This window comes from Oncorhynchus gorbuscha, linkage group LG03 (assembly GCF_021184085.1).
Source record: "Oncorhynchus gorbuscha isolate QuinsamMale2020 ecotype Even-year linkage group LG03, OgorEven_v1.0, whole genome shotgun sequence".
Classification (NCBI taxonomy): Eukaryota; Metazoa; Chordata; class Actinopteri; order Salmoniformes; family Salmonidae; genus Oncorhynchus; species Oncorhynchus gorbuscha.
The window spans coordinates 62,175,187-62,197,115 of record NC_060175.1 but is presented as its reverse complement, the minus strand read 5'-3'; the positions used below and the strand labels follow the sequence as shown (position 1 = coordinate 62,197,115).

The 21,929-nt window shown below is 42.2% G+C and overlaps 1 pseudogene; it reads left to right on the top strand.

Annotated features, from left to right (window-relative positions):
- The window catches only part of LOC124031669, a 73,314-nt pseudogene that overhangs the window by 6,659 nt on the left and 44,726 nt on the right, over positions 1 to 21,929 (top strand).

Below are 21,929 nucleotides of genomic sequence, written 5' to 3'. Positions count from 1 at the left end.
CAAGGGTGCGTTTTGTTTTGGCTGCTGAATTGATTAAGCCAATTCAAGAAGTAATGTATTTGGCCCATGATTGGCCCGTCAGGATCACTAATGATGTTTTTCTTAACTGGTACAGCTGTATGTATGGTATAGTTGCGTTCAGTCACGTGGGGCGTATTGGGTTGCCTTTTGACTACAATGATGGCTGCTTGGACTGTCAGGCCCCTCATGAGGCTTATGGGACCACGCACGCTGCTGCCTGTCACAGGGTGTCTTTGTTGATTAACACTGTGTGTGTGTGTATGTGTGTGCGTGGCCGCCGTGCACTTATGCCCTAAGGTTGTTGAACAGGATATTTGTACATTATTGTTGTATGCATATTCCTGTAAGCCCTTGCGTTTTATTTTTGTAAACTCTCATTATGTTTCATTTTTATATTATGTCTGCATATTTTCCACAGTTAAGACGTGGCTTATCAACCTCCATAATTCTATGATATGGAGACATTCCTTCTCCTCGTCTCTTTCCTTCAAATGCACTGATCTGAAAATGTAGGAAAGGTGAACGACCAGTACCGGCTAACTGTTTTCACCTGTTCTTTTACATCTGTGCAAATTAAAGAAAGGTGACTAAGCTATTTTAGGCTATTGAGATACACTCCATGTTATTTTGTCTTTGGGCCAATTTAGTCCTGTGCCTGACAAGAATGAAAATTGAGAATGTTTCCCTTTTTGACCAAAGGCTGGCCCTATTTGAATATTGATGATGTGAATTTAGTTAAGGGTCATGTGATATTATGCACGAGGGATGATTAGTTGCGATACAAAAGTGGATGAATGGTTAATTGAGTGTAGACAACATAGAACAGAAATATCACCTACACACGCCATCATGACAATCCTGCCTAAAGCTGATGAACAGGACATCACTAGGCTAAATTTGCATTTTGTTTTTCATTACCAAGAGTGTTACATGTAACATTGTAAAGTGTAGCTCAGCAAGGGAGTGGAAAGGCTGAGCTGCGTTCAATCAATAGTAAGAATAGTGCTTATGTCAGAATATTTGGAGCATACGGTGTATGAAGTCGACCTGTCAGTGCAGCAGCTGAAATAGATGGACCTCTCATAGTCCCTAGCTTTCTGCAAAAAAATTTTTAAACAACTTTGGCTTAGCTTTTCCTTAAGTGTGTAATATGATGTTTAAGTCATTTGGTTGAAAAGTTTGTCCTCGGTGGACAGAAATGCTGACATGCCCATGCTGTATCCAGATTCAAATTGCAGAGCAGGGCAGGGTCACTGCAAATCTGGGGCCGGTGCTGTGTCAGAAATGGCTCCCACTGTAAAAAAGAGGATCCCAGAGGAACAGAGAACATTTCCTGGTTTCCTCTGTAGCAGCTGTTGTCGTTGACTGAAAATGTTTGTATTCTTCACATGCCTGAACAGTCCTTTAACCACAGCGTGTTCCCTCAAGAGCATTTCCCAGCTCTAATGTATACTGTATGCATCATCTTGGTGCAGACATCATGTTTCACCGCGGGTAGAAGATGCCTGTGGACACATCGCACAATCAGCTCTTCCAAGTCTTAAATCTTAACCATTAGGGTGAACAAGGCAACATTATCTTTAGATAAGCGTCTATTGGGACAAGTTCATACTACTCGCACTAAAACTAGCTTTCTTGATCTCTTTACCCCTCCCACTGTTACCATGGAAACAGCAGGAAGACCTTCCGGGTCTCTGAGATTGACCCGCCAGTGTTCTTTGAGTTAGTAGGCCTGTTAGAGAAGTTCCTTCCTCTTTTGCCTCTTTCTAATGTTCACACACCCTCTAATAGGGATCAAAGGGTTAAACAAGGCCCAGGCAGCTGTCAGTGTGTGGACAGGGGATGTGATGGTGTCAGATTCCCCTCTCCTCTAAGGAACAGCATGCACACATTCCTCACATACTGTAGTAATTTTCCAAACTTCCAGATTATTCACCAAATGTCCCTTTCATTATTCCAGATGATGGACCATACTCTAAGGGCAGCAAGGACTCTGGAGGGACCGACCATGCCCTTACCTCCAGGAGACGCAGTATTAAAGGTACAGTGTGATTACACCTTACTGGAACTTTCAGTCTTTCTACATTCTACAGTATCTTCTGTGGTACCATGTCCATTATCTTCAGCCTTTCTCCATGATGGAAAGCTATCCACAAGAGTCGTGCTTTTCATTGGGATTGTTTGATTGCACATGTTCCATCACGTCTGCGCTACATTGGCTGATAGATGTGGTACTGTAGTGCTTAGATAAGGTTGAGAAAATGCCTATGTAGCCTGTCGCTGGAGACTAAAGGAATCCTCTCCCTCCGTGGATTTCATTTAACAGCACAATGTGTCTGCAGCCAGACAGAATGGAACCAAGCACATACACTATATATACAAAAGTATGTTGACACCCCTTCAAATGAGTGGATTCAAGCCATTTTATCCACACCCATTGCTAACAGGTGTATAAAATCGAGCACACAGCCATGCATTCTCCACACACAAACATTGGCTGTGGAAAGGCCTTACTGAAGAGCTCAGTGACTTTCAACGTGGCACCGTCATAGGATGCCACCTTTCCAACAAGTCAGTTTGTCAAATTTCTCCCCTGCTAAAGCTGCCCCGTTCAACTATAAGTGCTGTTATCATGAAGTGGAAAAATCTATGAGCAACAACGGCTCAGCCGCGAAGTGGTAGGAGACACAAGCTCATAGAATGGGACCACTGAGTGCTGAGGCGAGTACCGTGGTAAATTGTCTGTCCTCGGTTGGAACACTCACTACCGAGTTCCAATCTGCCTCTGGAAAAAACATCAACACTAGAACTGTTCATCGGGAGCTTCATTAAATGGGTTTCCGTGGCCGAGCAGCCGCACACAAGCCTTAGATCTCCATCTCCATCTCCAAGCCTTAGATCTCCATCTCCAATGCCAAGTGTCAGCTGGAGTGGTGAAAGCTAACGGAGAGAGGGGCCAATCAGACGATTGGTCGCATACAGAGCCTTTCTTTCAGGAACCCTGCGTCTTGGCAGAACAGCTCCTGGGCAGAATACGCTCACCTGCTACCGGTTTTCCGCTTCAGAGGGCTACCAGTTCTGTTCTCATCCCAGCGAGTCCAGCTCCTTCCGCTCCGCTTGTCCTCCATTGGACTCAGTGGAGCAGTGGAAACGTATTCTCTGGAGTGATGAATAACGCTTCACCATCTGAGAATGCTACCTGTCACAATGCATAGTGCCAACTTTAAAGTTTGGTGGAGGAGGAGTAATGGTCTGGGGCTGTTTTTCATGGTTCGGGCTAGGCACCTTAGTTACAGATAAGGGACATCTTAACGATACATCATACAATTACATTTTAGACAATTCTGTGCTTCCAACTTTGTGGCAACAGTTTGGGGAAGGCCCTTTCCTGTTTTAGCAAGAAAATCCCCTGTGCACAAAGTGTGGTCCATACAGAAATTGTATGTTGAGATCAGTGTGGGAAAACTTGACTGGCCTGCACAGAGCCCTGACCTCAAACCCATCGAACACCTTTGGTATGAATTGGAACGCCGGCTGTGAGCCAGGCCTAATCGCCAAACATTAGTGCCTAACTTCACTAATGCTCTTGTGGCTGAATGGAAGCAAGTCCCCGCAGCAATGTTCCAACATCTAGTGGAAAGCCTTCCCAGAAGAGGCTGGCAAAGGGGAACAACTCTATATTAATGTCCATGCTTTTGGAATGAGATGCTCGACGAGCAGGTGTCCACATACCTTTTTTCATGTAGTGTAAGCTACAACGTCTAAACGCACGACGGCTAGCTAGCCATCAGTTAGGGTCAACCCCAATTTGAACTCAATTCTGTTCAGGAAATGAATACATTATAATTTAGGAATCTAGAAAATTGCCATTTTGTGTCAAGATTTACATTTTCAATTCATCCACTGAATTCCACACAATTATGTTGAATGCACTGTGTTAATATGGAGGAGAGGGAGGGAAAGAGACAGAGATGGAGAGATAGAAAAGGCAGCGAAAGAGTTAGTCAGAATGAGCGAGAAAGAGACAGAATGATAGAAGCAGAATGATAGAGGCAGAGATCAATCCATGTTTGTAGCAGCTCAGACAAACCGTCTCAGTGTACCAGAAGGATGCTGACTCTGTGACACTGTTCCTCCTGTCCGTTTCTGTGTGTCTATAGAGGACTACTGGGGCATGACCACGTTGGACCTGATTAAAACGGAAGGCAGCAGCCTGGGCCTCACCATCTCCGGGGGGGTCCGATAAGGACGGCAAGCCCAGAGTGTCTAACCTGCGGCCAGGTGGGCTAGCTGCCAGGTGAGATCTTGGCTAGGATGACACATCTGTAACCAGGCAACCGCAGCGAGGTGTCTGTGTGTGTTACCCGCCACCCACACATGTCGTCCTAACCTAGTGCTTATAGACACTGCAGTAGATCAGCTTTTTACTGGGTGATGTTTAGCCTGGAACTGATATTACACCAGGACACAGTCTATGAGAGAGTCTCCTCTGTTAATTAACAAGATAAATATGGATGTTCCCACCTACTCACGAATCACACAAACTAAATGAAATGACCTTTTACTACAGTGAATTATTTTGTATTAAGTTTATGTAGAGAACATTTTCAGCAACTACCTGCTTTATTTAATTGCCTCTATTCGCTTGGCATTTATAATCTTTTACGCTGCTTCTACTCTCTGTTTATCATATATGCATAGTCACTTTAACTATACATTCATGTACATACTACCTCAATTGGCCCGACCAACCATCAGTGCTCCCGCACATTGGCTAACCAGGCTACCTGCATTGTGTCCTGCCACCCACCACCCCCTCTTTTACGGTACTGCAACTCTCTGTTTATCATATATGCATAGTAACCGTATCTACGTGTACATACTACCTGAATCAGCCTGACTAACCGGTGTCTGTATGCAGCCTCGCCACTGTATACAGCCTCTGCTGTTAATTTTCACTGTCTTTTTACTGTTGTTTTATTTCTTAACTTACCTATTGTTCACATAATACCTTTTTTGGACTGTTGGTAAGCATTTCACTGTAAGGTCTACTACACCTGTTGTATTTGGCGCACGTGACAAATAGACTTTGATTTTATGTAATGTTTCTATTTTGGAGTGTGGATGTCACGCCCTGACCTTGGTGATCCTTTTTATGTCTCTATTTTGATTTGGTCAGGGCGTGAGTTGGGGTGGGCATTTCTATGTGTTGTGTTTCTATGATTTTCTATATCTCTATATTTTGGCCAGGTATGGTTCTCAATCAGGGACAGCTGTCTATCATTGTCTCTGATTGGGAACCATACTTAGGTGCCTTTATTTCCACCTGTCTTGGTGGGAAGTTGAAATTCTTTATGGCACTTAGCCTTAAGCTTCACGGTTTTGTTTTGTAGTGTGTATTGTTTTGTCCGGCGTCTTTTTCTTTATTAAAGAACATGTACGCTCACCACGCTGCACATTAGTCCGCTCCTTTCAACAGCCGTAACAGTGGAGCGATGTTATTTTAGTACAGATAGTCTAATTAACATTCAGCTCATTTAATTTGTTCCCATGTAAGCCACGAGAGCAAAACCCAGTGGAAAGCACTCATGCTTCAGTGACTAAGCATCATGTGACTGCTAGCCTCTACTGACACACACACATTAAATATTTGGAATATAATATTCTTTCTGCCACCACCTGTAATGCTCCGGGTGTCGTGGGTGTGGAGTCTCAGTGTAGAATTTGATCAGAGGACTAGACATGACAATTAAAATATTGATGAACAGCTTCTCACCATTATAACCTTTACAACATTGGCCTCTTTGCTTGTCTGTAGGTCTCGTATACAGTAAACCCTGAGTGTACACTACATTAGGAACACCTGCTCTTTCCATGGCAAACACTGACCAGGTGAATCAGCTTGAAATCTATGTTCCCTTATTGTTGTCACTTAAGTCCACTTCAATCAGTGTAGATGAAGGGTCGGAGGAGGATTTTTAATTGAGACATAGTTTGTGTATGTGTGCCATTCATAAAGTGAACGGGCAAGACAAAATATTTACAGTTCATTCGGGAGTATTCAGACCCCTTGACTTTTTCCACATATTGCTATGTTAGACTTTTTCTAAAATTGATACAAATTGTTTTTGCTCATCAATCTACACACAATACCCCGTAATGACAAAAACAGGTTTTTAGACATTTTTGCTCATTTCTTAAAAATAAAAACAGAAATAACTTATTTACATAAGTATTCAGACGCTTTGCTATGAGACTCGAAATTGAACTCAGGTGCATCCTGATTCCATTGATCATCCTTGAGATGTTTCCACATCTTGGTTGGACTGCACCTGTGGTCAATTCTATTGATTGGACATGATTTGGAAAGGCACACACCAGTCTATATAAAGGTACCACAGTTGACAGTGCATCTCAGAGCAAAAACCATGAGGTCAAAGAAATTGTCCGTTGAGGTCAGAGACCGGATTGTGTTTAGGCAAAGTTCTTGGGAAGGGTGTCAAAACATGTCTGCAGCATTGAAGGTCCCCAAGAACACAGTGGCCTCCATTATTCTTAAATGGAAGAAGTTTGGAACCTCCAAGTGTGTACCTCGAGCTGGCTGCCTGGCCAAACTGAGCAATCGGGGACAAAGGCCTTGGTCAGGGAGGTTACCATTTACATTTACATTTACATTTAAGTCATTTAGCAGACGCTCTTATCCAGAGCGACTTACAAATTGGTGCATTCACCTTATGACATCCAGTGGAACAACCACTTTACAATAGTGCATCTAAATATTTTAAGGGGGGTGAGAAGGATTACTTTATCCTATCCTAGGTATTCCTTAAAGAGGTGGGGTTTCAGGTGTCTCCGGAAGGTGGTGATTGACTCCGCTGTCCTGGCGTCGTGAGGGAGTTTGTTCCACCATTGGGGAGCCAGAGCAGCGAACAGTTTTGACTGAGCTGAGCGGGAACTGTACTTCCTCAGTGGTAGGGAGGCGAGCAGGCCAGAGGTGGATGAACGCAGTGCCCTTATTTGGGTGTAGGGCCTGATCAGAGCCTGGAGGTACTGAGGTGTCGTTCCCCTTACCAAGAACCCGATGGTCTGACAGAGCTCCAGAGTTCCTCTGTGGAGATGGGAGAACCTTCCAGAAGGACAACCATCTCTGCAGCACTCCACCATTCAGGCCTTTATGGCAGAGTGGCCAGACAGAAGCCAGTTCTTAGCAAATAACACATGACAGCCCGCTTGGAGTATGCCAAAAGGCACCAAAAGGACAATCAGACGATGTGAAACAAGATTCTCTGGTCTGATGAAACCAAGATTGAACTCTTTGGCCTGAATGCCAAGAGTCACGTCTGGAGGAAACCTGGCACCATCCCTACGGTGAAGCAAGGTGGTGGTGGCATCTCTGCTGTGGGGATGTTTTTTCAGCAGCAGGGACTTGGAGAATAGTCAGGACCGAAGGAAAGATTAACGAAGCAAAGTACAGAGAGATCCTTGATGAAAACCTTCTACAGAGCACTCAGGAATTCAAACTGGGGCGAAGGTTCACCTTCCAACATGACTCCGACCCTAAGCACACAGCCAAGACAATGCAGGAGTGGCTTCAGGACAAGTCTCAATGTCCTCGAGTGGCCCGGACTTGAACCCGATCAAACATCTCTGGAGAGAACTGAAAATAGCTGCGCAGCGACACTCTCCATCCAGCCTGACAGAGCTTGAGAGGATCTGCAAAGAAGAATGGGAGAAACTACTGAAATACAGGTGTACTGAGTGAAGGGTCTGAATACTTATGTAAATGTGATATCAGTTTTTAATTTCATTTTATGAAAATCTATTTTTGCTTTGTCATTATGGGGTAATGTGTGTAGATTGGGGATTTTTTGTTTGTTATCCATTTTAGAACAAGGTAACAAAATGTGTAAAAAGTCAAAGGGTCTGAATACTTTCCAAATGCACTGTAAGTGTCCTTTGAACAGGGTATGGTAGTAGGTGCCAGGCACACCGGTTTGAGTGTTTCAAGAACTACAACACTGCTGGGTTTTCCCCGCTCCTCGGTTTCCCTGGTATATCAAGAATGGTCCACCACCCAAAGCACATCCAGCCTACCTTACACAACTGTTAGAAGCATTGGAGTCAACATGGGCTAGCATCCCTGTGGAACGCTTTTGACACCTTGTAGAGTCCCTGCCCCGATGAATTGAGGCTGTTCTGATGGCAAAAGAGGGTCCAACTAAATATTAGAAAGTTAACTGATGTGGATGTGTGTGTCCTGCATCACTGTAGCAATTGTCAGTAGCCCAGAGGTGTAGCAGAGCAGTACATCTATTTAAATAGCATCTAAATGAGCTTCATGTTGACACACAATGTCACATGAGAGACACCATGTGCAACATCTCTCTCCTTGTCTGACTGGAGAATGTTTAGCACTACTTCTTAGCACCCGTTCTTCTTGTCCATCGCAAAAGCAACGATTTACATGAATATAGCTTGTGTTACAAATATGCTACAAAGGTGCCAAACAGTGTTCATGACAGGGCAAAGATGAAAATACACAACAATGTTCTCAAGCCATCAGGACATGAGATGTTGTTTTGAGAGTATCATTATGAGTAGGGCCAGGAGTTTTTCCAAAGCATGTGACCCAACCCAGAGTTATTCCTGGCTAAGTGACATGGTCAGGAAAACTCCTGGCCCTACTCATCAACCAACATTTTCGATTGTTAATCCGTCCTCCTGTCTGCACAGGAGTGACCAGCTGAATGTGGGAGACTACATCAAGTCAGTGAACGGCATCAATCTGTCCAAGCTCCGCCACGATGAGATCATCAGCCTGCTGAAGAACATAGGAGAGCGTGTGGTTCTGGAAGTGGATTACGAACTACCTCCTTTTGGTACGAGCACTTCTCGTGTGTAGGTCTGCCTCTGGGCTGCTGTTAGTAGTTATGTTATGTCCATGTCTTTGCATTTCAAATTACATATACGATATTGCAGATCAGGTCAACATATCTTGCTTTTGTTCTTGGCTGAAAAGCCTCCAGTTCTCTCTGTTGTTATATTCTTACCATCGGACGTTATTCCAGTACAGTACTAGCTCATCTATTTCTGGACTGTGACCCAAAAAGTAAACAAATAATTGATTATCCCATTGGAGGCTGGTGTCATTTTCAATTGGAGGACGTGCTCATTATAATGGCCAAAATGGAACGTGGGATGTGTTTTATGTCTTCGATAAATTTCAATTTATTCTAGCCATGAGCCGTCCTCCCTTCACCAGCCTCCACTGGATGATCCAGTGGGGACTTATAAGGATTCAACCTCCGAAACAGCTACCCAGCAATAGGTTGTACCTCTGGCAGTGAGTGGGTTGCAGTTAACACTATCTTACAATGTTCCATTATTTTAAAGGTGGATAAAACCTTCATGCCACTGTGTTTTTGGAATGGTGATTGGTTTTGTGTCCTAAGATGGTGTTGGTCTGATTCTGTTATTGTGTCTAAACTCTGAACTACTTTCCCTCTCTATTTTCAGTCCAGAACACTCCCACAAGTGTTATAGCTAAGACTATAGAGGTGTGCCTATACAAGGAGGGCAACAGCTTTGGATTCGTCATGAGAGGTGGGCATCATCAAGTCTGTTAGAATGTGTATTAAAGGATGAAAGATTGCGCTAGAGCTGGTTTGTGTTCTGTTGTTCTAGGAGGGTTCCATGAAGACTGGCACAGGTCTCGTCCTCTGGTAGTGACCTACGTACGGCATGGGGGTCCAGCTGATCGGTAAAGACATGCAGAAGAGATAAGACTGTGTGCGTGCACACATGCTTATACCCTCATGAGTAATTTCACATTAGTAAGCGCAAGGATGTTTCTATAATTTTGGGGGCTCGGAGCAAGATTTAGTTGGGGGCCTCTCACAACTCACTGGCAAACATTTTAGGGGTTCCCCTCTTGGTGGCGCAGAGAAAAAGGTGAAGCTTTAAAGGGCATTTTCTGCAATTCTACACATTTAGCCATTTTAGCAGTTTTAAAACACATTTCATGTGATTCACAATTCAAATAAATACAATGGCATTATACATTATGATATTATGATATTGATGATGATATTGATGATGATATTATTTCTCAAATGCTTGGTAAACAACAGGTGTAAACTCACAGTGAAACGTTTACTTACGGGCCCTTCCCAACAGTGCAGAGAAAAGCATTATACAAACAATAACGCAAGGAGTAAATGCACAAGTAACAATAACTTGGCTACATACAGTTTAAGTCAGAAGTGTATGTAAACTTCCAACTTCAACTGTAGATGGGATGAGCTGAGGGTTGGGATGTGGAATTGGAGACAAGTGGGAGTGGAGGTGCTGTATGGAAGATAAAATAATGGTAAAAGATAAAAGTTTAAAAAAGGCAAAATAAAAAGTATGTTTGAATGACACTGAGGGCAGTGTTTTTACAGCTAATGCCGGTTTGCCTGAGGCTGATGCCGTGCAGGTGTTTGTACACATTTATATACACACACTCTCATTCAAATAAACTTATACAAGAAAACACACACATACATGTAATAGTGCCAGACATGCACACAAACATATACTGTACATTTGGCATTGCTGTTCTGATTTTAGTCGTCCTTGATGTCCTTATTTTTATTTTATTTTTTATTTTTAACAATTGTTTTGCTTTTGTTGTTTGCTGTTTTCTTCTGTCTTTTTCTTTTTTCCCTTTAATTCATTCTCTTGGTTGTTGGTGCTTTGTGGGGTTTTTGGGGTGGAGAATGGAATTAAGTGTATTTTTCTTTTTCTTCTTGGGGGGTGGTGGACTGTGGGAGGGGTCTCGAATGATTGAGAGGCAGCTATTAGGGAAATGTGGGGGATCTTGGCCCTCCAAGATCCCCTCTGGTTCATGTTTTTTGGCCTGGTGGGAGATCTGTCAAAGTGTCCTTGAGCAGTGCATTGACCCTGGATGCTTCTAAGTGTCACTCTGAATGGGAGTCTGTTGGATGACTGGTGTGGTGTAGTTGTTGAGCGTCTTCACTGCAACAACATTGTATTTTTCGGATATTCAATACAATAATAATAATAATTAGTTTTATAATATAATAAAATAAAATAAAAATCCTTAGTCATGTGGACATGAGGAACTTGAAGCTCTCGACCTGCTCCACAACAAACCCACCCATCTGGATGGGGGCGTGCTCAGCCCGCCGTTTCCTGTAGTTCACTATCAGCTCCTTTGTCTTGCTGAAGTTGAGGGAAAGGTTGTTGTCCTGGCACCACACTGCCAGGTCTCTGATCTTACTTAATAATGATGGTGTTGATGTGAGCAATGACCAGCCTTTAAAAGCATTTCATGGCTACATATGTGAGTGCTACGGGGCGATAGTCATTTAGACAGGTTACCTTACCTTCTTGGGCACAGGGACTATGGTAGTCTGCTTGAAACATTTGGTTTTTTATTTTTTATTTTATTATTATTATTTTATTTCTATTTATTATTTTATTATGTTCAAACATGTACTGTAGGTATTACAGACTGGGATCAGGGAGAGGTGGAAAATGTCAGTGAAGAAGCTGATCAAATCACATTTTATTGGTCACATACACGTGTTTAGCAGATGCTACTGCGGGTGTAGTGAAATAATTGTGCTTCTTGCTCCGACAGTGCAGTAATATCTATCAAGTAATATCTAACAGTTTTACAACTTCTATCCAAAATAAACGTAAATCTAATTAAGGAATGGATTAAGAATATATGTATATACATGTATGTCAGAGCGGCATTGGACTAAGAAACAGTGGCATAGTATAGAGTACAGTATATACATATGAGAATGGGTGATGCAATATTTACAAACAATTAAAGTGACTAAGATACAGTAGAGTAGTATAGAGTACAGTTTATACATATGAGATGAGTAATGCTAGATACAGAGACATTATTAAAGTGTCTCGTGTTTCATTTCTATAAAGTGTCCAGTGATTCCTAATCTATGTCTACAGGCAGCAGCCTCTGATGTGCTGGAGATGGCTATTTAGCAGTCTGATGGCCTTGAGATAGAAGCTGTTTTTCAGTCTCTCGGTCACCGCTTTGATGCACCTGTACTGGCCTCGCCTTCTGGATAATAGCGGGGTGAAAAGGCAGTGGCTCGGGTGGTTGATGTCCTTGATCAGCGCATGCTCTGAGTACGCATCCTGGCCTTGTGAATGTTAACCTATTTAAAGGTCATACTCATATCGGCTACGAAGAGTGAGATCACACAGTCGTCGGAACAGCTGGCGATCTCATGCATAATTCAGTGTTTGCCTCGAAGTGAGCATAGGTATTTAGCTTGTCTGGTAGGCTCGCAGCTGGGTTTCCCTTTGTAATCCGTGGTAGTTTGCAAGCCATGCCACATCCGACGAGAATCAGAGCCGGTGTAGTAGGATTTAATCTTAGTCCTGTATTGACGCTTTGCCTGTTTTGATGGCTCGTCGTAGCGCGATTTCTTATCAGTGTCCAGATTAGTGTCCCGCTCTTTGAAAGAGGCAGCTCTAGCCTTTAGCTCAGTGCAGAGGTTGCCTGTAATCCAAGGCTTGTGGTTGGGTTATGTACGTATGGTCACTGGGGACGACGTTGTCGATGCAGTTACTGTATGAAGCCGGTGACTCACGGAACATATTCCAGTCTGTGCTAGTGAAACTGTCCTGTAACTTAGCATCTGCTTTATCGGTCCATTTCCATACTGAACCACACTGGTTCCTCCTGTTTGAGTTTTTACCCGAGGTTGCTGCCCGGTCTAGACGATGCATATAGAAACACGCGAGATATACATTATCCATGTCCTTGTTCAGCCAAGACTCTGAGAAGCATAGAATATTACAGTTCTTCAGGTCCTGTTGATAGGATAGTCTCGAACGGAGTTCATCCAGTTTGTTCTCCAGTAACTGCACATTCCCCAGCAGAACAGAGGGCAATGGTGGTCTATTTTTGTGCGCAGACATAAACTGGTTAGGAGGCAGCCTGCCTCTTTTTCGGTCTTTCAAGTCCTATTAATTAGGGTCTGGTCCGGTGTAAGCAGGAAAGCTGTGACTTGTTGAAGTAGAGCTCTTCATCCAAATCAAGATTAGTGATCGCTGTTCTGATGTCCAAAAGCTTTTTTTGATCATAGGAAAAGATGGCGGAGACATTATGTAAAAAAGCTAAGATCAGCATAAATTAACACAAAATAGCAGAATTGGTCAGGAGCTCATGAAACGGCCGTTATCCACTGCAGCACCATCTTTTAATTTGGAGTTGAGAGAAGAAATTGCAGTTTAAAGCAAATGTTCCTGCAGTTCTAAACATTTTGCCATGGGATTGAGAGGAAATGTTTGTTTTAAAGCAAATTTCCTGCAATTCTACACATTTTGCCATAACTTACGCCATGTTCATACGATATGAGTGAGCGTGACGAACAAAATCAATGGGTCCCCCTGGAGGTCAGGGCCCCTGTGCCAGTGTCTTGCCTTCCAGTCAGTAATTCGGTCATGCAATCTATAAAATGTTAGCTGACATGGGCTAATTGACTGCCTGTCAGTAACTGACATACCAATAGGAAAACTGCTGATGTATTACCAAAATTGCACATTGTATATTCTACTATCCAAACTAACAGTGAGTTGAGACAGGTGACTGACTTACTTATGCCTAGAAATAACACTGAGTAAGTGATTTAAGATGCTCTGGAGTGCCTTGATTTCAGTCAGTGTATGGATCTGTATGCAATCTTTATAGCTTGCCGACCCTGGTTTGCTCCTTTGCCATTTGTTTCAATGCAAATGCTATTGAAAAGATGTAGGGATGCATGTTGCCTCAAAGACCTATGGAAATGCAGTCATGCATTAATGTTAAATCCACATTCACAGTATAAAGGGCAAGCTTCATCCTAAGGCTAGGGACTAGCTAACTGAATGCTGCACTGCACTGTTCCAAGATTTCTCAGAATATTGAGGGCAACATGACTTTTGTATAGCAAGCAGTGACATGGTGAGTATAGTGTACACGATTAGAGAATATATTGATATTAATTATGTTTGTTCATTTCCTGAAAGGCCAGAGATAGAATCTCTCTTTTACAAGAGAGAGTACAAAACACCCCATCTTCCTTTTCTTTCCTTTTGAAATTGTATTTTTTTTCCCAGAGACAGCAAACAGAAAGATGGCCATCTGATGTGCCTGTGTGGACTGAGTGCCTATATTCACTGCCCTCCTTTACATTTACACTTTCTCTCTCCTCTCTCTCCTTTCTCTCTTGTTTCAATGCCCCCCCCCCTCATCTCTTTACCAGAGAGGGCACACTGAAGGCTGGTGACCGTGTGCTGAGCATAGGCGGGAAGCCCTTACACCGAGAGAAGCATGCTGACGCTCTGACTATGCTGATGCAGTGTAGCCAAGAAGCCCTGTTCCTGATTGAGTATGATGTCTCCCTCATGGGTGAGCACACACACGCCTGGCAGAGGGGGGATATGTGAGAATACGGCAGCCCAGGCCGAGCAACATCGCTCTGAGGGTAAATAACGTGTCAGTTCCACAAGAATGTATTAGAGTATGCAAGACGCAACCCCAGGATTCACACGGCTCCAAAAACACGGAGTAGGAATGGTACAGCAGGTACATACAGTGCCTTGCGAAAGTATTCGGCCCCCTTGAACTTTGCAACCTTTTGCCACATTTCAGTCTTCAAACATAAAGATATAAAACTGTATTTTTTTGTGAAGAATCAACAACAAGTGGGACACAATCATGAAGTGGAACGACATTTATTGGATATAACAAACTTTTTTAACAAATCAAAAACTGAAAAATTGGGGTGCAAAATTATTCAGCCCCCTTAAGTTAATACTTTGTAGCGCCACCTTTTGCTGCGATTACAGCTGTAAGTCGCTTGGGGTATGTCTCTCTCAGTTTTGCACATCGAGAGACTGAATTTTTTTCCCATTCCTCCTTGCAAAACAGCTCGAGCTCAGTGAGGTTGGATGGAGAGCATTTGTGAACAGCAGTTTTCAGTTCTTTCCACAGATTCTCGATTGGATTCAGGTCTGGACTTTGACTTGGCCATTCTAACACCTGGATATGTTTATTTTTGAACCATTCCATTGTAGATTTTGCTTTATGTTTTGGATCATTGTCTTGTTGGAAGACAAATCTCCGTCCCAGTCTCAGGTCTTTTGCAGACTCCATCAGGTTTTTTTCCAGAATGGTCCTGTATTTGGCTCCATCCATCTTCCCATCAATTTTAACCATCTTCCCTGTCCCTGCTGAAGAAAAGCAGGCTCAAACCATGATGCTGCCACCACCATGTTTGACAGTGGGGATGGTGTGTTCAGGGTGATGGGCTGTGTTGCTTTTACGCCAAACATAACGTTTTGCATTGTTGCCAAAAAGTTCAATTTTGGTTTCATCTGACCAGAGCACCTTCTTCCACATGTTTGGTGTGTCTCCCAGGTGGCTTGTGGCAAACTTTAAACAACACTTTTTATGGATATCTTTAAGAAATGGCTTTCTTCTTGCCACTCTTCCATAAAGGCCAGATTTGTGCAATATACGACTGATTGTTGTCCTATGGACAGAGTCTCCCACCTCAGCTGTAGATCTCTGCAGTTCATCCAGAGTGATCATGGGCCTCTTGGCTGCATCTCTGATCAGTCTTCTCCTTGTATGAGCTGAAAGTTTAGAGTGACGGCCAGGTCTTGCTAGATTTGCAGTGGTCTGATACTCCTTCCATTTCAATATTATCGCTTGCACAGTGCTCCTTCGGATGTTTAAAGCTTGGGAAATCTTTTTGTATCCAAATCCAGCTTTAAACTTCTTCACAACAGTATCTCGGACCTGCCTGGTGTGTTCCTTGTTCTTCATGATGCGCTCTGCGCTTTTAACGGTCCTCTGAGACTATCACAGTGCAGGTGCATTTATACGGAGACTTGATTACACACAGGTGGATTGTATTTATCATCATTAGTCATTTAGGTCAACATTGGATCATTCAGAGATCCTCACTGAACTTCTGGAGAGAGTTTGCTGCACTGAAAGTAAAGGGGCTGAATAATTTTGCACGCCAAATTTTTCAGTTTTTGATTTGTTAAAACAGTTTGAAATATCCAATAAATGTTGTTCCACTTCATGATTGTGTCCCACTTGTTGTTGATTCTTCACAAAAAATACAGTTTTATATCTTTATGTTTGAAGCCTGAAATGTGGCAAAAGGCCGAATACTTTCGCAAGGCACTGTGCATACAATCGATAAATATACTTTAATAATTCCAATATAGAAGTCTACTCTATATTGTATGGAAGTATACAGACAAACCATCCGGAGGTTTAAGGTGATTTAAAAAATATATATACATTTTGCGGGTTTGGTCTAAATATTTTATTCTTCTTAATTAAGTTAAAACAGTTTTTGTTTGACGAACTGTTTCAGTCTGGACAAAAAATTTATTGATGGGGTTACCTGTTTAATAATGGGTTACCTGTTTCTCTGCTGGTATTGTATTTCTCCTAAAGTGACGTGTACAGGGCAGGTTTCCTGTCACGTTTCTTAAAATTGACACTAAATGGAATATGTAAGGGATAATCAACGAGGGACAATGGAAAATAATGAATGACACGGAGTTGCATTATTTCCCAGTGAACGCATATAGCTCCGAGTTGATTATCCCTTTTATATTATCGCTATAATTTAATACATTTGATGCAAAAAATGTGTTAATTTGCAGGTAAAAATGTGTTAAATATCCACTGAAGTAGGTAGCAAGTTAACTAGATAGGTACAGTAGTAGCCTTGGTAACCAAACAAACAGAATTGCTAGTTTAGCTATCCAAACCATCAGTCGTAGCTTGCTATTATGAAAATCGAATTCCACGATGCAATTAATGTTTTAAATTTGACTTTTGCTTTCCAAAGCAGATCAAACATAGAGCATGTAAGAATAAGAATTAACTATACAGGGATGCAAACTAGTCACCTTTCGGCAAATTCTCTGTTTTTAAACCAGAATAGGTCAGCTACTTGATTCGTATGCGTGATTCTAATATGCGCGTGATTCTAATATGTGCGTTTGGGTCAACAATGGCTGTAAGCGAACCAGTGATGCGCGTTTTGAGCAATACTGTCTGTATCCAAGGCTCGAGCCTGGGCTCAGCCAGTCGTTCACATAACAGAATGCAGCACGTGACTGAGAGAAGAGACAGCCAGCTTGCTTTTTTATTTTTATTTTTTTATTTTACCCCTTTTTTCTCCCCAATTTCATGGTATCCAATTGTTGTTCTGTAGCTCAGTTGGTAGAGCATGGCGCTTGTAACGCCAGGGTAGTGGGTTCGATCCCCGGGACCACCCATACGTAGAATGTATGCACACATGACTGTAAGTCGCTTTGGATAAAAGCGTCTGCTAAATGGCATATATTATTATTATTATTATTATTAAAAAGCAAACGGAGATCTGGGCTTTCATATACCTGAATTAGTCCTAATTAACACTAGTGCTTTCGGAGACAGAAAGACAGACAGACGTTTTTGCTTTAGAGCGAGCCCCTCGGGAAGGATACAGAATGTTGAGGACAGAGATTGCATCCATTTGGTGAGGTCAAAGGTCAAACAGCCCTTCAGTCTGTTTTCCTCCAATATGAAAATTATTTTACTACCTTCATCTGGCAAGCAGTGCATGCCCCTCAGTACAGCTATAAGTCAGTGACAGTCATGCCTGGGTTAGTCAGCCCGGGTCTGGGACACTCCTCTGGTACGATGACATTTCCCAAGCATGATGACACTCCCCAGGCAGGACAAGGTTGTACGCAAGTCCCATACAAGGTCTCAGACAAGCGGACGTTTCCGTTGCCCTGCAAGCCCCTAGCTCTGTCGATTCTCTTTATCACTGGATAGGTTGTCTCATATGCCATCAGCTGAGACAGATTGACCTCTGTACTGCCCTAGTTGAGTGTTAAGTGAGGTGGGTTGAGGTGAAAGGGAATATCCTTGTTTCAAATATATTTGGAGAGCATCATTATCAAACCAAATGCCCTCAGAAATAAATAATGGGTTCTTCAGTTTAGAGAGTGGAGATAATGAAGAGTGTGGTGGTTAATTTCTTTACTATCAAATGAGGAGAGACAAACTTATCACACAAGTCAGAGTTATGCTTAACCTGTTGCGACGAGCAATCCCGTATCCGGGAGCGTAATTATAGCCTCAAGCTCATTACCATAATGCAACGTTAACTATTCATGAAAATCGCAAATGAAATGAAATAAATATATTGGCTCACAAGCTTAGCCTTTTGTTAACAACACTGTCATCTCAGATTTTCAAAAAATGCTTTGCAACCATAGCTACACAAGCATTTGTGTAACAGTATTAATGGCTAGCATAGCATTAAGCCTAGCATTCAGCAGGCAACATTTTCACAAAAACAAGAAAAGCATTCAAATAAAATCATTTACCTTTGAAGTACTTCAGATGTTTTCAATGAGGAGACTCTCAGTTAGATAGCAAATGTTCAGTTTTTCCAAAAATATTATTTGTGTAGGAGAAATCGCTCCGTTTTGTTCATCACGAAAATTCAGTCATTAAAACGTGAACCTTTTTCAAAATTAACTCCATAATATCGATAGAAACATGGCAAACGTTGTTTAGAATCAATCCTCAAGGTGTTTTTCACATATCTATTCGATGATAAGTCACTCGTGGCAGTTTGGTTTCTCCTCTCTTCAAAATGGAAACATGCACGCACCTGGAGATTACGCAATAGTTTCGACGGAGGACACCGAGCGGACACCTGGTAAATGTAGTCTCTTATGGTCAATTTTCCAATGATATACCTACACATACGTCACAATGCTGCAAACACCTTGGGGAAACGACAGAAAGTGTAGGCTCTCTCCTTGCGCATTCACAGCCATATAAGGAGACATTGGAACACAGCGCCTCAAAAATCTGTATCACTTCCTGTATGAAATTTCATCTTGGTTTCGCCTGTCGCATTAGTTCTGTGGCACTCACAGACAATATCTTTGCAGTTTTGGAAACGTCAGAGTGATTTCTTTCCAAAGCTGTCAATTATATGCATAGTCGAGCATCTTTTCGTGACAAAATATCTTGTTTAAAACGGGAACGTTTTTCATCCAAAAATGAAATACTGCCCCCAGAGGTTCAAGAGGTTAAACTAAATCTTTATTCATGTATTAATAAGGGAGCAGGTCAAAACAACACACACATATAAAGTGAATCGATTGACTGCTCTACGTTAATGATGGCTGGTCAACGAATCACCCTCAGATGATTCATTGAGAGCGCCGAGATACAAAGGTACTTTATAGCAAAGTCACACCCTTTTCAGTCTACATGACAAACAACAGATGTATAGAATGGGTCACAAGGTTAGGATTTGTATGAAAGGCACCTATAATTCATAGCAGACAGTATCTGCTGTATCAACAGTTTTCATTGTGTACAGTAGAGACCAGTGTCTGGGCCCCCAACTCCATACTGGAGCCATGTCTCCCTGGTACAATATAGAACAGAAACATTAACTCATGCTCTGGAATGTTCTTTAGGTTTTATCACCAAAAAGACATTGTAAATCTCCTGTCAGTGTTATTTCCCAGAGGTCCATCCTCAGTAGAAGACACACACAATAGTTATAAGAATCCTCTATTCATCTGCGTGAAACAACCATTTGATGCAATAAAACTATTATAAACATCATCTTGCATTTTTCCACCATAAGAGAAAGCAAATGTGTATCAAATCAAACTTTATTTGTCACGTGCCGAACACAACATGTGTAGACTTTGCCATGAAATGCTTACTTAGAAGCCCTTAACCAACAGTGCAGTTCAAGAAGAGTTAATAAAATATTTACCAAGTAGACTAAAATAAAATGTATAATAAAAGGTAACACAATAAGAATAACAATAACGAGGCTCTATTACAAGGGGCACCGGTACAGATTCATTGTGCAGGGGTACAGGTTAGTTGAGGTAATTTGTACATGTAGGTGGGGGTGCATAGATAATAAACAGCAGGTAGCAGCAGTGTAAAAAAAAATGAGGGGAGGGGTGTGTGTCAATGTAAATTGGCCGGTGGCGATTTTATTAATTGTTCAGCAGTCTTATGACTTGAGGGTAGAAGCTGTTGAGGAGCGTATTGAACATGCCATACTAATAAAGGCATTTTAATCAATTATATGTATATATATATATATATATATATATGTTCCACTGGATGTCATAAGGTGAATGCACCAATTTGTAAGTCGCTCTGGATAAGAGCGTCTGCTAAATGACTTAAATGTAAATGTATATGAAGTTCTTTCTGTTGAGGAGCCTTTTGGTCCTAGACTTGGAGCTCCGGTACCATTTGCCGTGCGGTAGCAGAGAGGGCTTTCCTCTGACACCGTCTATTGTGTAGGTCCTGGATGGCAGGAAGCTTGGCCCCAGTGATGTACTGGGAATTTCGCACTACCCTCTTTAGTGCTTTACCGATGCCGAGCAGTTGCCAGATGCAACCGGTCAGGATGCTCTTGATGGTGCAGCTGTAGAACATTTTGAAGATCTGGGGACCCATGCCAAATCTTTTCAGTCTCCTGAGGAGGAAAAGGTGTTGTCGTACCCTCTTCACGACTGTCTTGGTATGTTTGGACCATGATAATTTGTTGGTGATGTGAACACCAAGGAACTTGAAACTCTCGGCCCACTCTACTATAGCCCGTCCATGTTAATGAGGGCCTGATCGGCCCGCCTTTTCCTGTAATCCACGATCAGCTCCATTGTCTTGCTCACATTTCCAATATGTCCTAAGTACTCAGACACGGATTTCATCACTTTATACTGTCGCAACCTTAACCCAACAACAAGCGACCTCGTCAATTCGTTACAGTACTATGGATGTTCCCCCCTAATGTTGTGTATGTCTGTGTCTTTCAGAGTCAGTGCAGCAGGCCTCTGGCCCCCTACTGGTGGAGATAGTGAAGTGTCCTGCAGCCAGCCTGGGTGTTAGCCTGGCTACTGCTGTGTACAGGAACAAACAGGTCATCGTCATCGACAAGATCAAACAAGCCAGTGTGGTGGAAAGGTGAGGCAAGTCACCTGTCACAAACAATGTCTCACTTTTTACTTGAGTACCAAAGAGACCATACTGTATTTTGCACAACAATTGAGAAGCTTTAGAATCAATGTGATAAGCTTTTCTCCTTTCAAATCCCTCTCTGTCTGTCCCTTTCTTACCCCCTCTTTCTCTCAGGTGTGGGGCATTGCATATAGGTGATCTCATTCTGTCTATAGACGGGACCAGCACTGAGCACTGTTCCCTGATGGAGGCCACGCAGCTATTGGCCCAAACCTCTGACATTGTCAAATTGGAGATCCTTCCAGCCAATCAGAGCAGACTTTCCATGAGATCCCAAGACACAGGTCAGTCTATCAGAGGACTTGAGCCATATCCCAACACACTTCAAGGCGTCCGCTCCTCCGCTCCTCACAGGACTCTGTTTATGTAATGTTTAGGTAGTTTTCTATGTACAATTGCTTCAGAAAGTGCCCCTTAACTTATTACATATTTTGTTGTTATAGAATGACTTCAAAATGGAGTAGATTTTTAAAACTTTTTTTTACCCCATAATGACAAAGTGAAAACATGATTTTAGATATTTTTTACAAATGTATTGAAAAAAAAAACTAAAATATCAAAGTCACATACAGTACCAGTCAAAAGTTTGGACACATCTCCTCCTTCAATGGTTTTTCTTTATTGTTTGCTATTTTCTACAGTGTAGAATAATAGTGAGGACATCAAAACTATGAAATAACACATATTGAATAATTTAGTAACCAAAAAAGTGTTAAATCCAAATATATTTTATATTTGAGATTCTTCAAATTAGCCACCCTTTGCCTTGATGAGAGCTTTG